Source organism: Cryptomeria japonica, chromosome 9, assembly GCF_030272615.1.
Source record: "Cryptomeria japonica chromosome 9, Sugi_1.0, whole genome shotgun sequence".
Classification (NCBI taxonomy): Eukaryota; Viridiplantae; Streptophyta; class Pinopsida; order Cupressales; family Cupressaceae; genus Cryptomeria; species Cryptomeria japonica.
Genome location: NC_081413.1, coordinates 473,953,691 through 473,979,132, shown reverse-complemented (window position 1 = coordinate 473,979,132; position 25,442 = coordinate 473,953,691). Strand labels below are relative to the sequence as shown.

General features: G+C 38.9%; 1 protein-coding gene across 7 annotated transcripts in view; it reads left to right on the top strand.

The window, feature by feature from the left end:
- The first annotated feature begins 991 nt into the window (after positions 1-991).
- The window catches only part of LOC131075956 (long chain base biosynthesis protein 1), a 289,362-nt gene continuing 264,911 nt past the window's right edge, over positions 992-25,442 (top strand). Inside the window, exon 1 of one of the 7 annotated variants that reach the window (XM_058012951.2) lies at positions 992-1,100. The gene's annotated coding sequence lies outside the window, so the exon portion shown is untranslated. Of the gene's footprint in view, positions 1,137-1,190; positions 1,337-25,442 lie in introns of those variants that run through there. The other 6 variants (XM_059211149.1, XM_059211150.1, XM_059211148.1 and 3 more) reach the window with 6 other exon arrangements.

Below are 25,442 nucleotides of genomic sequence, written 5' to 3'. Positions count from 1 at the left end.
CTCTTAACATAATGAACCCCTAGACCTAACCCAAGATGCTATGCCAGAAGAGGAAGACATCTGACAGAGGGAGAGTGAATGCATTTGTGTCAACTAGAGGACCACAATGAAAGATTTAGAGGCTCTGAAGAAGGTGTTGGAGATATAACAAAAGATGGTTAGTGTCTCTAAATTCAACATGAGGGTGATGCAAAGCTTCACTACCTCCATGTGCCTGATACAGAGGAAAGTCCCAGACAATGATGCTGAAAAAGAAGGGAATTAAAAGGAACTCTTTAAGTTCCTTACTGATGATTGGAGCCATGTGCTCAAATAGCCACTAGATGGCCGGTTTTATTTCTCTAGTCCTTTTGGCCCTTGTTGTTAAGACTTTATTTCGTTTAGCTTACTGGTTAAGGTTTTTTATGATTTTTTATATTTACTGCTAGGCTACTGATAGTTTATGTGCTGTTAATGTTAACGCTGCCAATGGGTGGTTGGTGTAAAGGGTCAACACCCTTGTTTTGCTGCTTTTTAATATAAAAAATAGCATAATCTATCTTAAAAAATAAGGAACTACCATTTAAAAAATCTATTGATGCCTTTAGATAAAAGCACCATCTCTTGTAATGCACCATCCCTTACAAACTCATGAAAATTTGACTTCAAGAAAATATCAAAAATAAATAAATTATTTAACTTTACTTTTATTTAATTTTTATTTATTCAATCATAAATGAAAAAAATACACTCCATTAATTATAAAATATTACCAATTTTATTATAAAATCTCAATATTTTGATTATTGAAAATTATGTTACTTTCACACTATTATTATTAGTATAATTTCACGTCAAGCATTTTGTTAAATATTAAATACTAATGTGAACAAAGAAACACATACATCGTAAATAAATAAATAAACAAAAAGCCTTTGAAAATTTTGAAATGATATTCAATGATATTCAATGAAATTATATTCAAATCATTGAAATATAATCCGTTCAGTCAAGTCAAGTCGTCTGGGTTGGATTCAAATCTTTAAAATACAATCCATCAGTTTTCACGATAATTCAGTGAAAAAACAGAATCCATTCAGTCAATTCAAGGCGTTTGACAAGTAGTGTATTTTATTCGCGTTTGGACAGCTTCTCTTGTATTATTTTTGGCGGCCTGTAACTGGTCCTTTTTCATAATTATTGCATTTCTTCAATTTAAAAAAATATTATATTTTATCGACTGTATCTAATAAATAAACCAGGTTCTTTCATCTGTTATACAATTAGTTCTTCCTTAAATAATTTTGATCTGGTAGCTCTCCATCTTATAAACGAGAAGTTTGATTTCATCATCTAGGTATGAATGATCTAAGCTATATTTTAAAGCGAGTTATTTAATTTAGATTTAAATTTCTGATTGATTTATTTAAAATTGGTATATTCATTAAAAAAACCTGTATTTCTTCCATTCAATTCCTTCCCCTTTCCCCCCCGGGTGGCGTGCACGCATGAGTTCGTTTGTCAATTCATGTGGTTTTGAAGTTGAGGCCAGACTATGAATTTTCCCATGGTTTTATCTCTTGAGCTTATTTAGTTTTCTTTAAACCTTGCCACTAGCAAGTGACATCTCCAATTCAATTGCAATATTGCACTTCGCTGAGTTGAGGCTTTTAAAGTTGGAATAAGATAAGACCGTGCCTTTTTCTTTGTTTTTTTGGGTAAATTCATTACTTTATACGATTATTTTATGTTTTGCTTGGTTGCCATTGCGGTTGTCGCAACTTCACCTAACCTTGTTTGTTGTAGTGTGTCAGAGCATGCTGTTTTTAATTCATTTTTATCATCTTATTACATTTCCTGCAATTTAAATCTGTTCTTTTACGAAATCCCTTATGATTCTACCACTTGAGCTCATCCATTGGAGAAATTTGTGCATTATTCTTTAAAAGCAATGTAATTTTGTAACTTTTTGCTAAATCAATGAGAGTTTTAACTGGGGACCCAGATCTTCTCTACTTGACACATGTGGCAGAGTTTGCACTAATTAGTTTTCATAGAATCCTAACTTGCCAATGCTCTAGAAGACATGTCAGCAGTGACAGTAGTATGACAGGAATAAATTTATCATGCTTCAAATTCATGGCTAATGATTTAAGTTATATAACAGTTAATTTTTTATGTCATGAAGTAATTTTGAAAAGTTTATATAACAGTTAATGGTTATATAAGTTCTTCAGATTCACGAAGAAATTTTAAAACAGTATTTTTTATTGTTTTGTGAATTATTTTAAACAACATTACTAGGAATTGCCTTATCATCAAGGATGTCTGGCTGTCCCCATGACGATCAAGGGACATCTCTTATGTCCCTGGCTGCCTTGGGGACGACCGAATGTCCTGCAGCATTGCCTATTCCTGCAACGTGTTTTGGAAACAGTTCAGAGTTCTGCAGATTTTTTGGGACAGCTAGGGGATGTCCCCAGCTGTCTTGTCTTACCCAAAATACCATTGGGGGCGGAAATGGGGTTTGAGGGCTAACGATGCATTTCTGTGGAATGCAATCAAAAACTTATTTCTTATAAAAACTAATGCAATTATGCCTTATGCTCTACTTGTGGTAGAAGGTATAAACTTCTAGTAGGCCCGAGTTTTCCTCCATCCATGAAATTTGTGTATAGAGTGCTTTTGGATTTAACTTTATGTATATTCTGCATCGATGTTTTGAATCATACTGAACCATCCATCAAATTCTCCTCATCTTGATGATGGATCACTATCTGAGATGTTGATGTAAAAAATACATATTTAAATCCAAAAGCATTCCATACACTAATATTAAATGTGAATTCAATAAACATTTTAAGGATCTCAAGAGGTGACTGTTATAATTGCAATGGTTCTTTTCCTCAACGCCTCATGGTTTTATTAAAAAGCTTTATTATTGGATCTGCCAGGCTTCTGGCCGAATCTGGGTCCAGCTCAAACCCACTCTATGGTCTGGTCTGGTCTCTCCGTGGATTTTGGTAGGGTGTGGGATTCAAGGATGGGTTCATTTCGGGCAAACCCAGGGAGAACATAGATTGCTAACTGTGAACCTGCCATTTTTGGGCATTATTCTATTTTTTTTTTCTTTTTAAAATATTTTTGACCTTTGATTCTGACTAGGAGACCCTAATATGAATTCCTAACACTAAAAGTGCCAACTAAAGCATTTTAAACACCAAAACAAAATTATTTTAGCTCATTTCGATTGCAAAGTGCAAAAACCATTCCAAAAGGTCAAATTTTCATCTCGTTTATCATTGAACAAATAAAGTTGAAAATTGACCATTAATGGTTCCGAATCGGTTGTATGGCTATTCCTACATATTTGCGAGTGTTCATTCGTTTCCAAGATCATAGAATAAGGTTTTTAAAGAGAGGTAAGTTTTATTTATTTATTTATTCTTATTTTCTTGTTTTTGTTTTTGTTTTACAAATTCTTTTGCTTTGCTTTCAACTTGTTTTCCTTTCATTTTCATTAGTTTCTATAGATGCTTAACATTTTAAATGATTTACGTTTTTTTTCATTTATTTGTTTGAATCTATTTTTTATAAATAAATAAAAACTTGTTGCCACAAGACTTACGATGGCAGCTGATTATACCTCCATAACCCAACCTAAATTCAAAATAGATCTTGTTTCTCCTCTTTAGAAGTACGTGGATATGATAGAACTGGATCCAAATGCCAAATGGTGGGGGGTATATTTGGATTTGTAGGTGGTGTGTTGTGGAGATATTCAACTTCATATAGTTGGGTGGAAGACCATTTTTATGGCATCCCTAGGAGGGGTATCAAAGCTTGTCCAAGAAAGCTTGGTAACTCTGTGCCGTCAAAGCGAATGATAACATACACTAATGAGCAAGAGTATAGATAAAGTAGTAGGTTGTAGAGTGTAAGAACCCTGCTGGTTCTAACTCTCTTGAAATACTATTGCTGATTTGTTTTTGGATTTTCAAGAGTTTTGAACAATTGTAAATAAAAAATAACAAGTGCACCAAGCAAAAATTGCTCATAAAACTGAATAGATACCAAATATAGGGCAATTGAATCTATATTATGAATTAGATAACTATTGCAAATGAAACTAATACATAAAACATACTTGTAGGTCCTCAACTTATTTTAAATAAAGAATTCTGGAGTATGCTAGCCAAAATTGGGAAACTGACCAAAATAGATGTACAAGTCCAGAGTACAATTTCTCTAGGCCAAAAATGTGATGAAACCACTTGAATATGCTGGGCGTTGGGAATGGTGCAACCAATTTGCAAAATAGGAAGACGTTTCAGCCTCTTGGACAAAAGTCCCTTTTCTGGACCCCATGTGCCAAGCTTGAATTGTACGACCAACAATTGGAAATTGTACGGCTGATTATTGAAATGAAATATGCTGCTAAAAGGGGCATCTAACCTGATTTGCCCTTTCCTTATTGAAAAATCTGCAGTATCTGAAATAAAGAATCTCTGTTGAAGCACAATAAGACTCTTGAATGAAGCCTTCACAATTGCAATAATTCAGCTGGTCTTCCATAGCCTCACAATCACAGATCCACGAAGAATTTCCGTTCTTTAATGGCCAAACCTTTGAAATCCTTGTCAAAGAATTCCATAGAGCAAAATAACAAGAAATGTCAAATAATCAATAATAGAGGTTGAATTGCTTGCTTTGCCTTAATAAACCCAAAAAGGCACGATTTCCACAAAGTATGCCCAAATGCCTTTTAAATACATTAAAATGTATTTAATTCACTTTGCATAGTTTATCAATCAATTTTGGTGCCCAAATTCACTTAAGTGATTTAATAAAAATCACTTTATAATATTTAAGTGGCTTTTAATTTAATAAAGTCACTTTATGACATTATAATAATCATATAAGCTAATTAAACAACTTAACCACTAAAATATTAATCTCCTTCATTATTCAGTCTTTTGACGTGCCCTCTGAAGCTGGAGTCAACACTGAATAACCCCCGTGTCTAGGTGCTTTGACTAAAAATAGCAGATGTTGCCAAATTGACTTACTATAAATAGTAAGTTCCTCAACTAAGCCCACACACTGATTGCTAAGGCCTTGGAACTCAACCCAAGGCTGAATTGAAGAAGTGGAACTGCCACTAAGACTCTCTATCCAAACATGTTAGCCTACGAGAGTCCAAATAATAGGCTAACCCATCAATAACTAATACTGACCCATCAATAACTGATACAGTGGGGACATTACAGTCCACCCTCCCTGAATTTTGTTGTCCTCAAGCAAACTCAATGCTGGATGCTGTAAAATACTCTCACTCTGCCAAGTAGCATCCTCTATCGATAGATGTCTCCACTTAACCAAAATTTTCCTGATGACCCGCCTCCGAAGATGACACTCTCTAGTCTCTAAGATGGCCTTAGGTACCAATATCAACTTCCCCTCATCATCCAGGGGTGGTAAGTCTGAAGAAGGAGCTATATGCTGTCCCAATGCCTTCTTGAGGCGAGAAACATGGAACACATTATGAACCTTACTATCTGCCGTTAAATCTAACTCATAAGCCACTTCGCCAACTCACCTGATTATCTTGAATGGCCCATAATAACGTGGCTTGAGTTTCTCCGAGCCCTTCTTCCTAAGAGAGGATTGTCTATAGGGTTGTAGCATCAGATACACCATATCCCCGATCTCAAAAGATCGCTTAACCCTCCTTTGATCAGCATATTGCGTTTGCTGATTTTGAGCCTTCTGAATGTTCTCACGAAGAGCTCTCATGATATCCTAGTTTTCCTGTAACAGATCCCCAATACTTGGTACTTTGCAATCACTCATCAATAAATCCAGAAAACTAGGAGCATCATAGTTATACAAAGCTCTGAAAGGTGTCATTTGGATAGTCATGTGGTGAGTGGAATTGTAACAATACTCACAAAGATGCAACCACTTCACCCAAGCCTTCTGCTGCCCAGAAATGTAGTTCCGCAGATATCCCTCCACCCATTTATTGACAATCTTAGTATGCCCATTAGTTTGAGGGTGGTAGCTAGTACTCGGAGTGAGCTCTGTCCCACATAATCTGAATAACTCTTGTCAGAAGTTACCCATGAACCTACTGTCTCTATCACCGACAATACTCCGAGGTAGCCCATGCAATCTGAATACCTCACAAAAGAAAAGATCTGCCACTTATGCAGTTGAATAAGTAGTCGTGATCGGGAAGAAATGTGCATACTTAGTCAACCAATCAACTACCACATAAATGTTGTCTCTCCCTTGAGCTTGCGGCAAGCTCGTAATAAAGTCCATAGATACGCATTCCCACTTCCTCTTAGGAATACGAAGTGGCTGAAGCAACCTAGCAGAGTAAGTATGCTCCTGCTTGTTCTGCTAACATACTGAAGAACATCAGTTTTGAGACCCTTCCAAGTAAATCTCTCCCGTACCTACTTATAGGTCTTAAAGTATCTGGGATGACCAGCCATAGGTGAATCATGTAAAGATCTCAAAACCTTGTTCTTCATATCTGAATCTGGGACGAAAAATATTCTCTCTTTGTAAATGATGAGATCATTCACAAGAGAGTATCTGCTGTCCTGTACTGTCCCATCAATAATGCTAGAAGCCCACAAATTCTTGGCATACTTTGCTGTAATCAAGTGTTTCCAATCCTCAGAAACCTCTACCATGGAGATCAAATGGGGATGGCGAGATAAGGCATCAACAACAACGTTTTGAGTCCCTTTGGCACTTGCTGACCCACTTCTATTGACGTTCATTTAGACCCTGCTGTCCAAGGAAATGCTTCAAGCTATTATGATCGGTTTTGACACAAAATTTGTTGCCAACTAAATACTGCCTGAACTTGGCCATTGCATGCATGATGGCCAACATTTCCTTGTCATAAATACTATAGCTCCTCTCAGGACCCCTTAGCTTCCTTCTCTCAAAAGCTATAGGATGACGATCCTGCATAATCACTGCACCAATACCCTCTCCACATGCATCACAATGAAGCTCAAAAGGTTTGGTGAAATTTGGTAAGGCTAGAATTGGACATGTAGTCATCAACTACTTGAACTTCTCAAAACACTCTTGTGCTAGAGGTGTCCAAACAAATGCACACTTCTTTGTCAAATTAGTAAGTGGTGCAGCATGCCGTAAACAAACCGACGGTAGAAAGCACATAAACCAACAAATCCCCTGAGCTGAGTCAAGGTCTCAGGCGTAGGCCAATCAATAATGGCACGGACCTTATCAGGATCCATGCGAATTCCCTCTCTGCTGATTATCTGACCCAAATATAAAAGTTCTGCCATGCCCAATGCACACTTGGACTCCTTGGCATACAAGGACTCCCTGTCAAGTATGCCTAAAACAGTGTCCAGGTGAGCCATGTGCTCCTCCCAAGTTCTACTATAAACCAAAATGTCATCAAAGAATACCAGAACAAATCTCCTCAACTGAGAATGGAAGACCTTGTTCAGAGTGGATTGAAAAGTAACTGGTGCATTGGTAAAGCCAAAGGGCATAACCAAAAACTCACCGCAATGACATCTGAATGCAATCTTCTCAACATCCTGCTCTCTGACACTGATCTGATGATAACCTGTCCTCAAGTCAATCTTAGAAAAATAATAGGTTCCATGAAGCTCATCTATCAACTCATCAATGCGAGGGATGGGATACCGGTTCTTAATTGTCCCTTTGTTCAGCATCCGGTAATCAATGCACATTCTAAGTGTTGTTGGTTGAAAATTTTGTACACTTGGGGGAAATATACAAAATTGTGGTTTCAACCACAGCACACGAGTAAAAACTCTCCTAATTAAGGGAAGGCTCCCCCTATCTAACTAAAACTGAAATAAAAACAGGATGAGACAACAGTCTTTCTTCTTTCTTCAAGAAAGACAATATCCTTTTCTCTTCACAGAAAAGGATAGCGATTGAAAATGAACAGCAGTAACTACTTTCAAGTGAAATGAGAGAAAGGAAATGAAGTTTTCTGAAAGCGCAAAGACTTCCGTCACTTCCTTCGGGACAGGACAACAATATCAAGCTCAAAGACTTGACTATTGGAAGTCCTATCTACCCTTTGCTATACTAAATTTTACAACGAATAAAATATAACAACTCAAAGACTGGAATAATCTATTCTTTCAACACAAAGACAAGAACTAATGCAAGCTCAAAGACTTGCTGCTATTTCTTATCAAACGGTAATTTTTCTCAAGAATGGACGCAAGCTCAAAGACTTGCTGCTCCTTCTAGAGATTTTCCTATTTTAATTAATCTTCTCTACTTGTAGCTCAAAGACTTCAAATCAGATTGGACTAAGCTCCTTTAGAAACACTTTGCATAGAAGAGATAAAAAGATTCAAACTCAAACATGTAGCTCAAAGACTCAAAACTTGAGTAATCCTTCTTTATTATTCTTCAAAACCTTCAATTCACATACATAAGCACAAAGACTTCTTGCTGTAAATTTGGCAGAGTTTTTGCTTGCTTTCCAAAAGATATATTTACAATGGACCTCTCAAGTATTTATAGAAGAGGAGCCTTGAGAAAAAGGTGGGAGGATCCTAACTAACTTGAGAGATTCTCTCAACCACCAAGACTCATTCAATAAATAACTGAGACTTCATTAACTAACTAAGAGTTACTCTAACTAACTAAGACTTATTCCAACTACAGTCCTAATCGAACACGACTTGTAGTTGCCTTACATGTAATTACAAAAGTGCAAGTAATGTGTAACTTGCATTTTACAAAAAATGCTTTTACATGTAACTTGTCAAAACAAAATTACAACTAAAGATTACAAAAGAGGGAAAATTCAACTAAGTGTTGAAAAACACTTAAGTTGCATTTTGTGAAGACACGAATCCTTGAAATTTCCGGATGCTTGCTTGTAGTTCCTCGGGATTCGGTTCATGGGTGTTCTTAGCAACAACCATAGTCATCACAATAGTGTCGTGACAGCGGAGGAGCGCAAAATTGTCTTTATCTAGGATAGACTGGATCTCATGCAAAAAGGCTTGGTGTTTCATCAATGCTTGAATTGAAGCTGCCGAGAATTGTTCGCTCCTCCATTCATTATGAATCCTCATCTGTAAATCAGCAAGAACCTCTTCTTCTGGAATCAGCTCTCCATCCTGACTTACTATATTGCAAGAGGCCCTTTCACAATGTGAGACAATACCTCGATAGACTTCATCCCGGAATCTCCTTGCATCACTGATCTCTTCAATGAGGGATTTAAGAACAAGGGTCTTGTTTTCCATGAGTTCTTCAAATTCCAAGTACATGACCCTGGAAGAGATGATGGTGTGCTCCTGCAAAATACTCAGCTGTTGTTGGGGCATGGTACGCCAGATTGCTAGACTTTTCTCAACACTTTCCAGATTCTTTTTGAAAGTGTTAGAAGTCTGATCCAGTTTCTCCTCAATGGTTTCCAACTTAGACATTATTTGAAAAATGTCTTTTACCACTTGTATACATTGATCATGAAGCTGATCAACCCAGGAATCCAGTGCTTGTACTTTCTGAGTAGCCCTTTCCACTCCACGAATAGATTCTTGGGAACCAGAAGAACCTATGGAGTTACTCCCTTCAGCAGCAGGTTTTGTGATTTTATGAATGGCTGCCATGAGCTGTCGGTTTTCTTCTTCTAGCTTGTCTTTCTTTGCAAGAAGATCGTCACACCTTTGCACTAGTGAAGCAACAGAAAACTGAGCATCATGTTTAATGACCTCATGTGTTTGCTTGCCCAATTCTACCCTTGTAACCTTATAATCAGCAGCTGACATTTCATCAAGTGGTTTATCTGCAATAGGTTCCACAATTTCAGCTACTTTCATACTTGTTGCTATCAATAGTTACCCTAGAGATAGTCTTTGCCTTCTTAGCAACTTTGGATCTGGACTGTTTGAGTTGCTGGTAGTCAAAGGCATCAGGTGAGATCTCTTGCTTCTTTCTTTTCGGGGTGAAAGAACTAAGCCATGGAGGCAAAGTCATCAACTCACTTCTAGTAGTAGCCGTAGGCAAAGGAGAAGCAGTTTCTGTTTGAATTACCGTGGTCACCCTGGGAGGAATATCTGTTTGAATGGCGACCACGGTTTGCTTAGTTACCAATGGACATGAAGATTGCCTCATGAATTCTTCAAAACCAGAAGTAGAAGTATCAATTTCTGATAATTGAATGCAAGTGGGATTATCTTCAGGAACTTTCAATACACTTTCTCGTTGTCGATCAGGAGAAGGCTCATATGCTGAAATGGGAACTGCATTCTGAGGAGACTCATCTATGAGCAAATCAGGAGGAGAAAGAGGCGTCTCAATGGAAATTGGAGGAATGACCTCGTGAGGCGAGTCTGAAACTGGAGACTTAGGCGCATCATCAGATTGCTGCCCCTCTTCTGGATTATCCAGATCGATCACCCGAACATGGAACCGTGATTTCTCCTTCCCATGAGTAGTTGTCTCCTCAGGAGGAAGCAGTACTGCACGACTAACTCGTAACTTGATCCTTGTGCCTGAAGAAGAAGCACCCTCTTTGTTATCAATCTGAATCTCAGACTTCCGTCCAAGAGGCTCTGTAGAATCATCTTCTTTACCAACCTTGATTTTGATAAGTCTAACATCATTACTTTTCAGCCATGCGTTAGTGTTGGCCAAGATAGGCTGAAATCTGTCAAGGATGGAGACGCACTCCTTGTGTGACCATTGGATCAAAGGAAGTGGAGCTTCCTCAACCCTTCGTGAAGTGTATTCAGGATCAAGTATATGCTTGTCATCGATCATCCCTTGTGGGATATCTGCCAAGTTCAAGTCAACAATTTTCTCAACAGTGAGCCTGCAGTAATCCATCTTCAGAACTTCGGCTTCCGTGCGGAGATCTACCCAGATGTCTTCAATGCGATGAACATGCACAAAGGATTTCTTGATCTTCTCCTTCATACTTCTATAATCAAAATCAGCTCTAGGTTTGAACCTCTTAAGCTTGATTTCCTGCAATTCAGCCTCCATGGCCTTGGCCTTCACAGATGTGACAAGGGAGTATCGACCAATTTTCAATGGGTTTGTGCTAGAGATCCCCATTCCAACCTTGTGTCTAGCAGACTGAAAAGTATGAACAGCCATGATCTGTCTTCCCAACTCCATAAGAATTATCTTATCGGTTGGGTATCTTGGAAGCATGTATGGTTGACCATCATAGCATCCAATCCTCATATAGGTGAAGGTGGGAAATTGCAGGAACAAACACCCATACTCAGACACCTTGACCCATGCCTCATCTAATACTCTTTTGTTTCTGAGATCCACGTCAAACTGACACATGAAATATCCGAAGAATGCATCTTGGACTTCTGAAATGCAGTCTGCTAGGTTTCAATGGCAACTGGTCATAATATTCCCAAACTGGTATAAGCGAGCGATCACCCTTGGTAGAAAGACTTGGAAAGTGCCTAAGTGACGCTGCTAAATATACCAAATAAGAATTCATGAAGAAGGTCATAGTGGTAGGAACTGCTGCAAGTTGTTCGCACAAAGCATCGCTGATGATTTCACCCCATGAAATATGATGCGACTGCCGTATGAACATAATGAATTGATACATCCATGGCTCAAAGACATTAGAGTGCTCAAGGCCCGTCATCCTGCTGAGAAGAGTGATGGTGTCTCCTATCTCCCACTTGAAATCACAACGGTACAACTTTGCCCATCTTGAGAAGGAAGGACGTGGCTCTTGGATCCATCTATTGATGTGTCGCTTGCAATCTTTTTCTCTTTTCACATAATATTCTGCTGCACTTTCTTTGGTGATTTCCATATAAACAGGTGCAGGAGGTATTTTGAAGACCTTCTCGATTGTATCCGCATCAAGACGAATTATAGCTTCACCATCATCATTTTTAATGACTCTTGACTCTTTGTCAAAATGATGGGCGCATGCAAGAACGAATTCAGGTTCTAGGGCAGCCACTGGGAAGGAAGATGCATGATGGATATGGCTGTCCAACAGCCGCTGCAAGTTGTTATCCTGTGGATCTTCTACCCTGTTGATGAATTCTGCCATATCAATGTGCCCTATTTCCGTGTCTCTGATGCGATCCAAAGGAGAAGAAACCTGGGAAGGTGCAACCTCATTCTGGTATTTATCATATTTGTATTTCATTTTCTTTGGAGTTGGTGATGCCGACAAATCTGACATTGATTGTGAACCTGGAATGCTGTGATGAAGACTTAAAAGAGTTAAGGCAACATCATAGTCAGCTGCAAATATCATTCTTCCTTCTTCAAATGGGTAAAACTTTGATTTCTGAATTTCACGGTTTTGTGAGCGGAAGAGGGGAGATATGTAGAAATGGGAAAATCTTGACTTTGACCAATTTCGGATCTTGGGAGAATTTTCGCAAGTATACAAGTTGGAAAGGACATACATGTAATCGGGGTTTTAAAACCCGAATACAAGTACACTTGTAAATTCGAAAATGGAGAAATGGACGAAAAATGAGATTTTGACTTGCGGGAAATGATGGAAATTGAAAGTACGGATATGGGGAACGTGAATGAATAGAAACGGGAATATCCGGGAAAGTCATTTTTATGAAAATGGGAAGAACTCTTCAACATGTAATCCGGTTTTTAAAACCCGAATTTGCAAGGGAGGGGTATTTCACACTTTTCAAGTTTGGAATTTTAACCAAAAATGATTAAATTCCTTAATTGTAGGGGAAGGACAAAAATTTCCAGCGAACTTTTAATCAAGATTAAAAATCCCAAATACAAGTTAAGAGGGAATTTTGAGAAGAACAATGCAATTCAACAATTGCATTTCAAGGGGAAGATTTGAAAACCAAATTTTTTGGGGAAGAACATCACATGCCAAAAAATGTAACTAATAACGAAAAATAAAGAAAACAAGAAAATAATAAAATGAAGAGAAGAAAGGAAGGAGAACATACCTTTCTTAAAAATGCAAAATGCTTCTCCAATAATGCAACAATTCTTGAAATGAAGAAGCAAAACCGGTGAAAAGGAGCAATCTGGAATATCAAACCCTTATCACGTTTTTTGTAAAAATGCCCCCAATATAGCAGCAATCTTAAACTTGGAGGACCAAAATGCCAATGAGAGTGTGCATTAGAGCAAAACGCCTAAGGTAGAACAAGAAGCAATGATCCAAATGATTGAAAACGCTGCCAAAGGGAGAAAACGTGGCCAAAGGAAATCACGTGGCCACCATAATAAACTCTAACAACATCATCATATGGTGCGAAAAACCTCTCACCCTCCACGCCTTAGTAGGAAAGGGCAAAACGATTTAGGAGTGTGCATATTTATGAAGTAAAAAGCGCCCAAAATGTGGGTTTAAAGAACCACGTTTTTGCTGATTTAGCTCCAAAAACCAGTCAATATAACCTCCATTTGGCATGAAAGATGTTGATGATTGCATGAAAATAGGGTAGAAGAAAAAACGCCTTTCCTCCTTAAAAAATCTCCACAAAAAATTGCTTTGAAATCTTCAACAAATCAATTTTTCATGCAAATCGGGTTTTGGGAGACACATGACAAGTTCGATTTGTCCAAAATGAAGCAAATCGGGTTTTAGAGAGAAAATAACAAGTTTTATTTTCACTTTTCCCACTTTCATGCCAAAATCGGGTTTTTTAAGACAAATAGCAAGTTTAATTTTTCACTTTTTCACTCATCAAGCCAAAATCGGGTTTTTTTGGACAAATGACAAGTTTAAAATTGTCAAAAATGCATTTGCAAGGCAAAATCGGGTTTTTTGGAGCAAACTGCAAGTTTAAAAATACATGTAAAAGGGAAATAAAATCCCTACAACAAGTTAAAAACACTTGCACATATGTAATGGGGATTTAAAATCCCTATTACATGTGAAAACCATTAAAGTAGGGGTTTTTTGAACAAACTACAAGTTTACTTGCAGTTGAGCCAAAAAATCCCTATTTTAACTAAAAATGACCAAAAAACAATAAAAAGATAAAAACATTAAAGGGGAAACTTAAAATAAATTACAAGTGACATATTTAAAATAAAAGTGCACATGTAATTGGTCAAAAATTCCCCTACAAAGATCATAACAATGAATATCATTAAAACTTGCAGTTTGAAGAAAATTCTCCACGTGCAGTCTGAGTTTTAAAACCCGAAATTGAAGGAAAGGCATAGCAAACGAACCCAGAATTGGACGAAATTCGAAATGTAATTCGAGGATGGACTGAGGATTAAGCCAGTCCAAGGATTAGTCGAAATTTTGCCTCGGGAAGCGTGCCATAGAGTAATTTTTTTCATTTTTCATAAAAAATTTCACCGTAGTGGTCCTTCATTTTTGGAAACAAAAATGAGGACAACAAGTGTACTATCTTTCCTCTTCACCAAAACCACAGATGAAGCGAAAGGAGACTTACTCGGCCTTATGTGTGCCATAGTTAAAAGTTCTTTGATGGTTTTCTCAATTTCATCCTTCAAACGCTTTGGGTGCCAGTAAGGTGTAATCATGATGGGCTTAGTGCCCTCCTTCAACTCAATGATGTGTTCTATGCCTCTATCAGGAGGTCTACTAGGTGGTATGTCACTAAACACCTTAGTGTGCTTATAATTCTAAGCTCCTGAACATCTGAATGATAGGATGTTTTATGCTGCTCCTCATATGTAGGCATTAACTTACACTCTGCTGCCCACTCTACCATATCATGTTTAACCAGTCTCTCCATTCTTTTAAGAGTGATTACTTTCAAGTTGTTGGCCTTAATAGCTTCAAGCACATGATTAGTTCCATCCACCTTGAATTTCATTTCCATTTCTCTAAGGTTGAGTGTAAATTCACCTATTGCATTAAGCCACGTCATGCCAAGGACCACATCCATGTTTCCCATGTTAACTACATAAAAATCAGCTTTGAATTCATAGTTATTGAGTTTCATAGGTAAATCTGGAATCATTCTATCACAAGTGAGAGTGTTACCATCAACAACTTTCACTCTTATACCTTCAAACTCTTGAGTTTGAATACCTCGCTTCTCCACCAACCGTGTGTTGTGTGTTGCACACACTCCTCGTCGCTGATAGGGTCCCCCTTGTTTCTTTTCCAATTTTCGTCTCGCCCGGTGTAGGATTTTGATTTTTATCCGCCATTTTTTTGAGATTCAGAGGTAGTAGTGAAGCAATGGTTCTACAGGAGAGTGAGCCCGCCCGGTTCCTTAAGTCCTGAGGAGTTCGTAAGAGGTCAGGCATGATCCCGTCCGTGATGAGAGGATTGAATCATGAGCTATGCAACCGTTAAGTTTTGAGGCGCCTGTTAATTTAAGTTGTAGGGCCAAGGGGTGGATTTGCAGAGAGTCTCGCAATTTTAAATATTCAAAATCAATCCAAGGGATACTAATTTTCGCGTGAGTCTGAAAATCGGCTAAATAGGCAAGAATGTCAGTTGTTCATGGGTTTGCAAAATGGCCTTTTAGGCCGAATTTGGCGTTGAACTCAAACTTTTCATTTTGTCCTCCCAACCCAAAATTGGGCAAGCACATGGAAATCGCGCAAGTTAATAGAAAGATGTTATTTTTTGAAAACTTTCCAAAATCACCTCCTAGCCTGAAATTGCCAATATGCAAAATGACGTTAAACTTGAAACATTTGCAAAATGCCTTCCCATCGCGAAAATGGTAAAAGCGTTTTAATCCTCATAAACTTTTTCAAAAGGCCTTTTTAGGCCGAACTTCAAGCATAAGGGAAAGGCGTTGATTTTTTTAAAAACCTTGCAAAAGGTGCTTTTGGCCCGAAAATGCCAATCTAAGTTAGGCATTCACTTTTAAACATTTCGCAAAAAGACCTTTTTACCTGAAAATGACAAGGCGCGAGGTTTGCAAAATAGTCTTTTACCCCGAAAAGTTGAAAGGCGTTAAGTTTTAAAGTTTGCAAATAGTCATTCCAGCCTGAAAATGGGCAAGCATCATATAAATCGCGAAATATATTAATGAAGGCGCTTTTTTGAGTTTGCAAATAGTCTTTTCTACCCGAAAATGGCCAAAATGATGTAAAACGATAAACTTTAACATTTGCAAAAAAGTGGTTTTACCCCGAAAATAGGGTAGAGTGTCGTTTCTATAAATCGTGAAGTTTGCATTTTATCATTTTAACCCGAAAATGCAAGTCATAAGAAAGGGCGTCACTTTACAAGCTTGCAAAGAATGGTCTCTTCACCCCGCAATCAGGCAAGAAAAGAGAATCGTGAAATAGTCTAAAAGGGTGTTAAGCTTTAAAGTATTTGCATTTAATGCCTCCAGCTCAAAAATTGTCAAACGGTGAAAATCGTAAAAGGAGGAAGGCGTTTAACTCTTCGAACTTGGCAATAAACCCTCCCAGTTTGAAAATCGCATGATAGATTTTACCTTAGCAACTTACAAAAAGCCTTTGCAGTCCGAAAATCACGTGATAGGTTTTACCTCAGCAGCTTGCAAAAGCCCTTGCAGTCCGAAATCGCATGTAAGGAAAAGGGGCATTTTATCTTTGAAAGCTCGCGCAAAAACCTTTGCAGTCCAAAGTCGCACCAAACGGGAAAATAGAAAGGCGTTACACTTTGCAAAATCGCCCAAGTCTCCGAAGTTCATTCTACATTGGGCAATCCGCTAGGTAAGATTCGATTCTCTCCTTCAAATCATTAATTTATGCAAAATTGGTCATGATTTTTGAAAGTATCAAGCATAGCATGCAATAACAAAACCGGCTAGGAAAATTGACCGTTGAAATAAAATTCAGACTTAGAGAAATTTTGAATATTTTAAAAACTGAACTTAAGCAAAACTCTTTTCCAAGTACGAAAATTGGCAATCATTAAAGCATCCGAACCCTGAGTCGCAAAATCAAGAATTTGCCCGTGCCGTCATAATTGGTTGGAAGTGGTACTTTTGGAACCCGCTACAAGTAGAAAATTTTAAACAGATGCAGCTTAATTTCCTGTTTCAAGTAGCATTTCATTTCCAATTAATCAAGCTCTTTTTATTGAAGCGTCATGCTTTTTCAAATTCGATGTTCCCATTGATCATTGGTTTTATGCGCTAACGTCATCCTCTGTTTTGGCTAACCCGTTCGGTTCCTTTATCTCGTCTCGTAATCCGTGTTCGGTTGTGCAGGATAGATACCTAGATCGACAGTTGAATTCTCAAAGACACCTGGTGCAACTGGAACGTCTCGGGTTTCCAAGTCTGACATTCCCCGCAGAGGTGAGAAAATGAAGTACCAATACCAAAGGGGAGGAGTTAGGGAGTCGAAGGTCCGGAGCATATGGGAGAACATAGGTGATACTGATTTAGGCCACATAGACATTCAAGATTTCAGGAACAGGGTATACTCTCCAAACACCTATGGCAAGCCCAGGCGGATGATGGAGAGTCGTATTGCTCAAGCAATAGGTTTCCCTCCGGCCGTGCAGAACTATGAACTAGTGGTTGAGGCTGCCAGACATTATCAACCAGAAACCATATTGGTGGTGCTAGAGGGGATGGTGCTGGCTGATTTCACACTTGAGGCCATTGGGGAGGCATTTGATATCCCATTTCTCGATAATCTTGTTGCTACAACTATTGATGAGGTGCAGGTCGCTTATGACATGAATCCTGCTAAATGCAAGACGTTGATAAACGAAGAATGGTACAAAGAAAGAAGGCCCCCAAGCATTAGGATCAGTAAAAAGACCCCCATAAGTGATTTTTATAATGAGTATGGTGATATGGTCACCTTACTCAGCCGGGTTATGGGACTCCCTCAATCTAATTTTTTTGAGGAATGGATGTTCTACTTTACTGAGCAGATCTTTGCTGGGAAGTCCAAGTTCGACTGGGCTCAGATCATCAGTGACAATATCCATACACAACTGGTCGATCTTGAAGAAAAGAAGTACTTTACCATGACTTCCTACTTGATTTACATGTTTGCCCGACACCAGCCACTTATAGGGTTAATCAAGAAAGGTGAGATTGGGAATGGGCCGAATCAGGTAAAGGTGTATGAATGCTACCCTCAGTTGCATTTTTATGACATAGCTCAAAGAGAAAAGATTAACATTGCTTACGCAATTGGTTAGTATGAGCGTGTCAATGATGCCTTTACGATGCACCTAGTCAGATTGATGCAAGGAGGATTGCACATAAGGCTTTCAGAGTAGGCTACCATTTTGATACAGAAATATGGTGCATGGTTTATCCAATTCCCTAGGTTCACTTACATAAGGATAACAGGCTTTGAGGGAGCACCATTCCGACTTCCACGCTATCCAACAGACAAAATAGTCCTTATGGAAGTTGCAAGATAGGCACACCCAACAGGTAGCCTACTCAGAGATAAGAAGCAGTCCGGATTCACCTTCCCCATGATCTTGGGTGCCCTCGATATGCATTTCAAAAATTCGGTGCAAGTTGAGGAGTTGTTTGCTGAATTAGCGTCCTATGGCCTGCAAGAACATTTCCCTAGGAAGTGCTTTGATCATGATAAATTGGCAAAGAGAGCCTATGGTAGGCTCTATAGGGCGAAGACATCAATTGAGGATTATTGGAGCAACTGATCCGATGACTATGAGGTCCGACGGCGTGAGTATTGTAGGCTAAGTGTCCATCAAATGCGGCTTTATGAGTACCGTCAGGTCCCAGATCAGGTGACGGATTATGGTAATTGCTTGCAAGTCCAAGAATTTGAGGTAGTTAAATACCTCTTGCCAGGCATTGATTGGACTCAGGATCCAATCACTGATTTTGAGGCGGTCATGGAAGCTCCAAGGAGGTATACCGATCACTGGTTATCCCAGCAAATCGAGAGATTGACCCATGAAGGGACTCAATTCACATACAATCTGATGGGCAGTCTTGATTCCTAGTCTTCAGAGGATGAAGGAACCTCAAGCGCACCAAAGGAAGAGGTTGAGAAACCTAGAAAGAAGAGGAAGAAAGCCAGAGCCAATAGAGGGACTCAGACATTCAAAAGAACTAGAAGAGAAAAGATCCCTATCAGGAGGCCATAAGTTAGTTCATCATCCAGAGACCCCAGTTCGGAGGATGATGTAGTTGAACTTGACTACATACCTGCTCTGCCTTCACAGAGTGATGTTGATGCGCTCGAGGCAAATAATCCTCAAGTACAAGATGAACAAGATGCAGAGGTAAGGGTCGTTGGCTCTGATGAACCTGGAAATCAAGCTGAGGAGGGAGAAATTGCACCTAATCAAGAGGCTGGTAAGCGTGAGCTTACATAGAAAAGTCGACATGAATTGCGATTGAATAGCGGTGACAAAGATGACACCACCGTTGAGGGAGAACAAAAGGAGGATGAGACCCAGGAGCCCGACAAAACTGAAGAGCAACCATAACAAGAGGATACCCGACAGTTGTTCAAGAGGTAGGGGAAAACTCAACCATGAGTAAGGGATTGGATACTGTATCCGTTCCTTCTATGACCGATCAATTGCAGATAGGCAGTGAGCCAGTTGAGGCCTCCAAGGGACAGAGTGGGAATTTGGCAATTACATCTAGACAGACCATCCCTCAAGACTGGTTAGTTGCTCGTGCACAGCGGAAAGCAGCCGTCAAGCCACCTATTAATTTGGAAGATATCTTCTCTCGCATAGGAGAGATAAAATCCAAAGGTAAGAAAAAGCCCAAGACCTACTCTAGGATCACTAAGGATGAGCAAAGGAACCACACCATTCATATCGCTACCTCGCTTGCAGATAAGCCAGTGGATTAGATTGCATTGGCCGATTATAGTATTGCGACCATCCCAATAGGGCAAGCCACCAAAGAGCAGGAGAGGGAAGAGTTCAAGGATTCCGTGAAGAATATGCTCAGACAGCTCGACGAAATGACCACTGAGAGAGACATGTACCGAACTCGTGCTAAGCAAGCTGTGGGGTACATTGATCACCTGCTGAAACCATTGCAACACGCCGCTGAATCCCATGTTCCTCCATTGGCATTGGAACAAAGGACTACAACCGAGTTTGAAGGAGTACGTGATACCGCCAAGGTCATCAGAGAATGGATTCGGGACATTAAAGAGAAGGGAGAGCGGATTATTGAGGATGTGAAGGAAATGGCCCACCACCGAGAGATCATCCACGTCAAGATGTTTGAAGTGAAGAGGGAATGTTTCAAGATCCATGAGGTGGTTGGTACGATTCTTCCCCTCATAAGGGCTCTTTTCTGGACCCACACGCAGATTCCCACATTGCTTGCCATCCTGGATCCCTACGACATCAACACTTTCAAGGAGTGGTACTGGACTGCCAACATGAAAAATGATACAAAAGATACCATTAATAAAGAGCAAGAGGAGTGCGAGGAAATTTTGAAAAACATGAGGGATCTTGGTGGAAAGATCCTTAGATCAATGGTCCTGGGCTGGAAGAATAATATGTCCGATAATGAAGTGCAACCAAGTTGGGAGGATAGGCTGAGAATTGATAAGGTCGCATACTCCATAGAGGACCTAGAATTTGCCAGTGGGCTGCATACAGACATATTAAGTTTTGAGGCTCATCGGTCCAACTAGAAAGATGGGTTGAAGCATGTAGATCGCCACCTGGAGGGTATGCAATATAAGATACACCATCCTCCTATGCCTCCAAGCATGGTGTTGTTCCAACTATGCATTAGATTTCAGGAATACGTTAGGCCAGAGCGTACAACAGGTCGGGACATCTGGAAGGAATATTTGCACGGCGAGGCTGAATTTTTAGAAAAAGGGTCCACAACAGAGAAAGAAAAAGTGCTTTCCTAATATGTTTCTTTTTAAATATTAAAATGCACTTTTTCAGACATAAAGTTCATTCCTAACTACCAAAACTGTTGTAAATCTTGAGCTCCGTGCATGTGCACTTTTTGGAACAGCTTTTTGGGTAGTTATTAATAGCCTTTTGGGTAGTTATTGTCTCTCCTTTTGTTGTTGTTGATATTTTGCCTCCCATTTATGGGTATGGGCAGTTTTGATAGGGGATGAATCTGGCCCACTTGTTTAAGTTTAATCTTGGCCATTCATCCATTTTTGGGAACTCTATATAAAGGAGTTAGTTTCTCCTTTATTTCAGGCAGAAAAAAAGATTGTTGCAAAAACTCTGGCGAAATATATATAGAATTTAATGGATATTAAAGCTGTGTCTTTTTTACTGTGAGTGCATGGTCCTCTTCTCCATTTATTTTATATTTCTGCAACTGTATTTACTTTTAGATAGTTATTTACGCATGTATTTGATGGAAAATCTTGGTTCATACCATTAAGAAATAGTTGATTATTGTTTCCTCTGCGTGGTTAGTCTGAGCCCCTTTTGTGCTAAGTTCGGTTATTAGATTTGGATGAATGGGTGTAAGAGTCCATCATTTGTATTTAGTAGCTTGAAAATTCAAAATCCTTAGATGATTGCATTGGTTTTTACCTAGTTGTGCTAATTAGCTGGCAAAGTAATTTCTAGTTATTTTAAGACTTTCGTCTATGTGTTCAAATATGCTGTCTTAGTTAAATTAGCTAGCTGTTCTTATTCACTCTTTATCCTTATCCCCCCTTTTTTCCTTTTTTTTTTATCAAAGAAGCCTGCAAGTCAAGCTGAAGTAGCATCAATTAGAAGCAAATCAGATGAGATAGGATTGTAAGATTTTAGGGAAGTTGTACGAAACCAATTCCGTCTAACCGTAAGTCCCCTTTGTGTTTCCAGCAAAACACATCAACTACTAAGCTATCCTGCAGTCAAGACCTGATAGCCAAAACATTGAGGTCATCCCCATTGATCAAATTAACACAGCATTAGGGATTTCCTTATCTCAAGAGAGGATAGGATTCTTAGCATTTCTATTCTGTGTTGGCCGGATGAAGTCATAGTTCCGCAACTTTAGACACGTGAACACCGTGCATCTATGAAATTATGAGTTGCACCTGTATCAAGTAAAGAGACGACTCTTTGACCAGCCAAGAGTCCATGCAACCTAAAGGAGCCTTCTCTCTGCATGCTAGACATATGAGCTTCCTGTAGCTCAAATTCTCCTTCATTTTCAACTCCTTTTTCTGAATTTTCAGTCTCTAAATCATCTTGATCAGCTTGTTGGTCTGTGTTATCAGTCATGTTTTCACCCTCATAAAACCACCCCATATGCCTATTTTGACCCTCACGCTTGAGAGGACAACCATGGTTTTGATCATAAGGGCCCTTGCAATAAAAACACAGCTTCTTTCTACACAAATTTATTAATTGTTTCTCTATCCAAAGGTGCTGCAAACTTCTTCTTTTGGTCCACATTTTCTGATTTCTTTGGATTAGATTTGCTGTCATTATATGATGAGGATGGTTTGGAATAATTTGAGTTGAAATTACCACGTGGAGCTATAAGTTCCATGCTATGAGCTTTCCTCATAGTCTCTTGCAAGTTAGGGGGATCAAATGCCTTAATCCAACCCTTCATAGGCTCATAAAGACCTTCAACAAAAATAATGACCAGCCTCCTCTTTGAAATACCTGTGACCATGACCGAGAGCCTTTGAAACTCACTAATATAAGATTCCAAGCTGCCCATTTGTTTCAGCTGAGCTAAGTCTCTGAAATACAACTCTGGATCTCTTTTGTCAAAACGCTCAACCAATCTATCAGTGAATTATTGGTAAGAAGTAATAAGGTCATGATGCAAGGTAACCATCCCATGGTGCCACCAATCATGGGCAACCCCATCCAAATGTAAAGTTGAAAATTTAATGGCATCCTCTTCTGACATAGGACGTAGGGTCAAGGTGTCCAACTTACTAATCCAAGCTCTAGCTGTAACTCTACCACTGCCATCAAAAGTAAAGAGTGTGAGCTTGTTGATTGCATAGCTAAGATCATTAGTTTTATTCCAAGGTTTCCTGTCATTCCAATTCCATTTCCTGCTATGTTCCTTCTTCTGACTAATGAACCTGTCAAAGTTAAGATGTTCCTTAACTCTTGGTGGTAATGCATCCCACTCATCATGAAGTGTCATCACGTTATCTGTAAAGGCCACCTCATCTTCCTCCTCAGCCACATTCTCTTCTTTAGGTTCATTTCTCACAAATGTTGGGCACGTAGGCCTATCATAGGTGCGTGTGGGTGTCACTCTTGCCCTTGGGCAACCAACAACACTTCCATTTTCTTCTTGATTATGGTTATGTCCCCTAGGCATAGTGATCTTCTATATGGCTGTAGTCAGCTACTGCAACACATTTGCCACCTGTTCTTGTCCAGTTACTAGACCCCTGATAATAATTCTGGCTTCTTGGTCCTCATTGTTAACAGGCTCTCTATGTGGCTCACCATCATTCCTGTCTCCCATGATTTCCAATGGTATCTCTTCAAATTGATCCTGGTTTCCCTATAAACTTGGTCTCCTGTGTGTATAAAACCTGTGAGGCCCAAACTGATGCTGATGCATAAGAACTTCTAATCCTCCAGGAAGGCAGGATCAGAGCTTTGATACCACTGTAAGAACCCTGCTGGTTCTAACTCTCCTGAAATACTATTACTGATTTGTTTTTGGATTTTCAAGGGTTTTGAACAATTTTAAATAAAAAATAACAAGTGCACTAGACAAGAATTGCTCATAAAACTGAATAGATACTAAATATAGGGCAATTGAATCTATATTATGAATTAGATATCTGCTGCAAATGAAACTAATACATAAAACATACTCGTAGGTCCTCAGCTTTTTTAAATAAAGAATTCTGGAGTTTGCCAGCGAAAACTAGGAAACTGACCAAAATAGACGTACAAGTCCAGAGTACAATTTCTCCAGGCCAAAAATGTGATTAAACCACCTGAATATGTTGGGTGTTGGGAATGGTACAACCAATTTGCAAAATAGGAAGGCGTTTCAGCCTCCCAGACAAAACATCTTTTTCCTGGACCCCACGTGCCAAGCTTGAATTGTACGGCCAACAACTGGAAACTGCACGACTGCTTATTGAAATGAAATATGCTGCTAAAAGGGGCGTCTAACCTGATTTGCCCTTTCCTTATTGAAAAATCTGCAATATCTGAAATAAAGAATCTCTGTTGTAGCACAATAAGACTCTTGAATTAAGCCTTCACAATTGCAATAATTCAGCTGGTCTTCCACAGCCTCACAATCACAGATCCATGAAGAATTTCCGTTCTCCAATGGCCAAACCTCTGAAACCCTTGTCAAAGATTCCATAGAGGAAAATAACAAGAAATGTCAAATAATCAATAATAGAGAATTGCTTGCTTTACCTTAATAAACCCAAAAAATGCATGATTTCCGAGAAGTATGCCCAAATGCCTTTTAAATACATTAAAATGTATTTAATTCACTTTGCATAGTTTATTAATCAACTTGGGTGCCCAAATTCACTTAAGTGATTTAATAAAAATCACTATATAATATTTAAGTGGCTTTTAATTTAATAAAGTCACTCTATGACTTTATAATAACAGTATAGGTTAATTAAATAACTTAACCACTAAAATATTAATATCTCCTTCATTATTCAGTCTTTTGACGTGTTGTCTGAAGCTGGAGTCAACACTGAATAACCCCCATGTGTCTAGGTGCCCTGACTAAAAATAGCACAACTGCTAGATTAACTTACTATAAATAGTAAGTTCCTCAACTAAGCCCACACACTGACTGCTAAGGCCCTGGAACTGAACCGAAGACTGAATTGAGGAAGTGGAACTGCCACTGAGACTCTCTATCTGAACATGTTAGCCTACTAGAGTCCAAATAATAGGCTAACCCATCAATAACCGATACTGAGTAGAGTGGGGACATTACATAGAGAAAGTCATCCTTAAGTAAAGAGAAGATCTCAAGGAATGAGATCCCTTGGGCCCCATCTTATCCTACTATTGTGGTGGAGAACCATCCATTTTTTGCCACTCCTCAAGAGCAACCCACTACAAACAAGAGACTAAAAGGATCTTTGGAAATGACATTTTAACTTGAGGTTTGAGATGTTGTAGAGCAACACATAACACGATGTATTTATGCAAATGGGTTTTCTTTCAATGTTGTTGGCTCACTATATTGGCAAGAAATGGTTAAAAAATCAATGAGGCTTCAAAAAGGTATAAGGGATTGGATTATAAGCTGGGTGGCACCTTATTGGAAAATGAGCTCATGTTTATGGAAAAATGTAAAAAACTGCCCCTAGATCAATGTCATTGCAGTGTCCCCTAAAGGGGCAATGCTTTTAAAAATTGTGTATTGTGAGGGGGAGGTGAAGGATGGCCAATTTATTGCTAACATCCTCATCGCAGCCATTGAGAAAGTGGGACCTCGTAATGTTGTTCAAGTTATAATGGACAATGTAAGCAATTGTAGAGATGCTAAGTTGTTGGTTGAGAAATGTTATTCACACATTTTTTTGACAATTTGTGTTGTCCATTCTCTCAATTTTATGCTAAAAAAGAT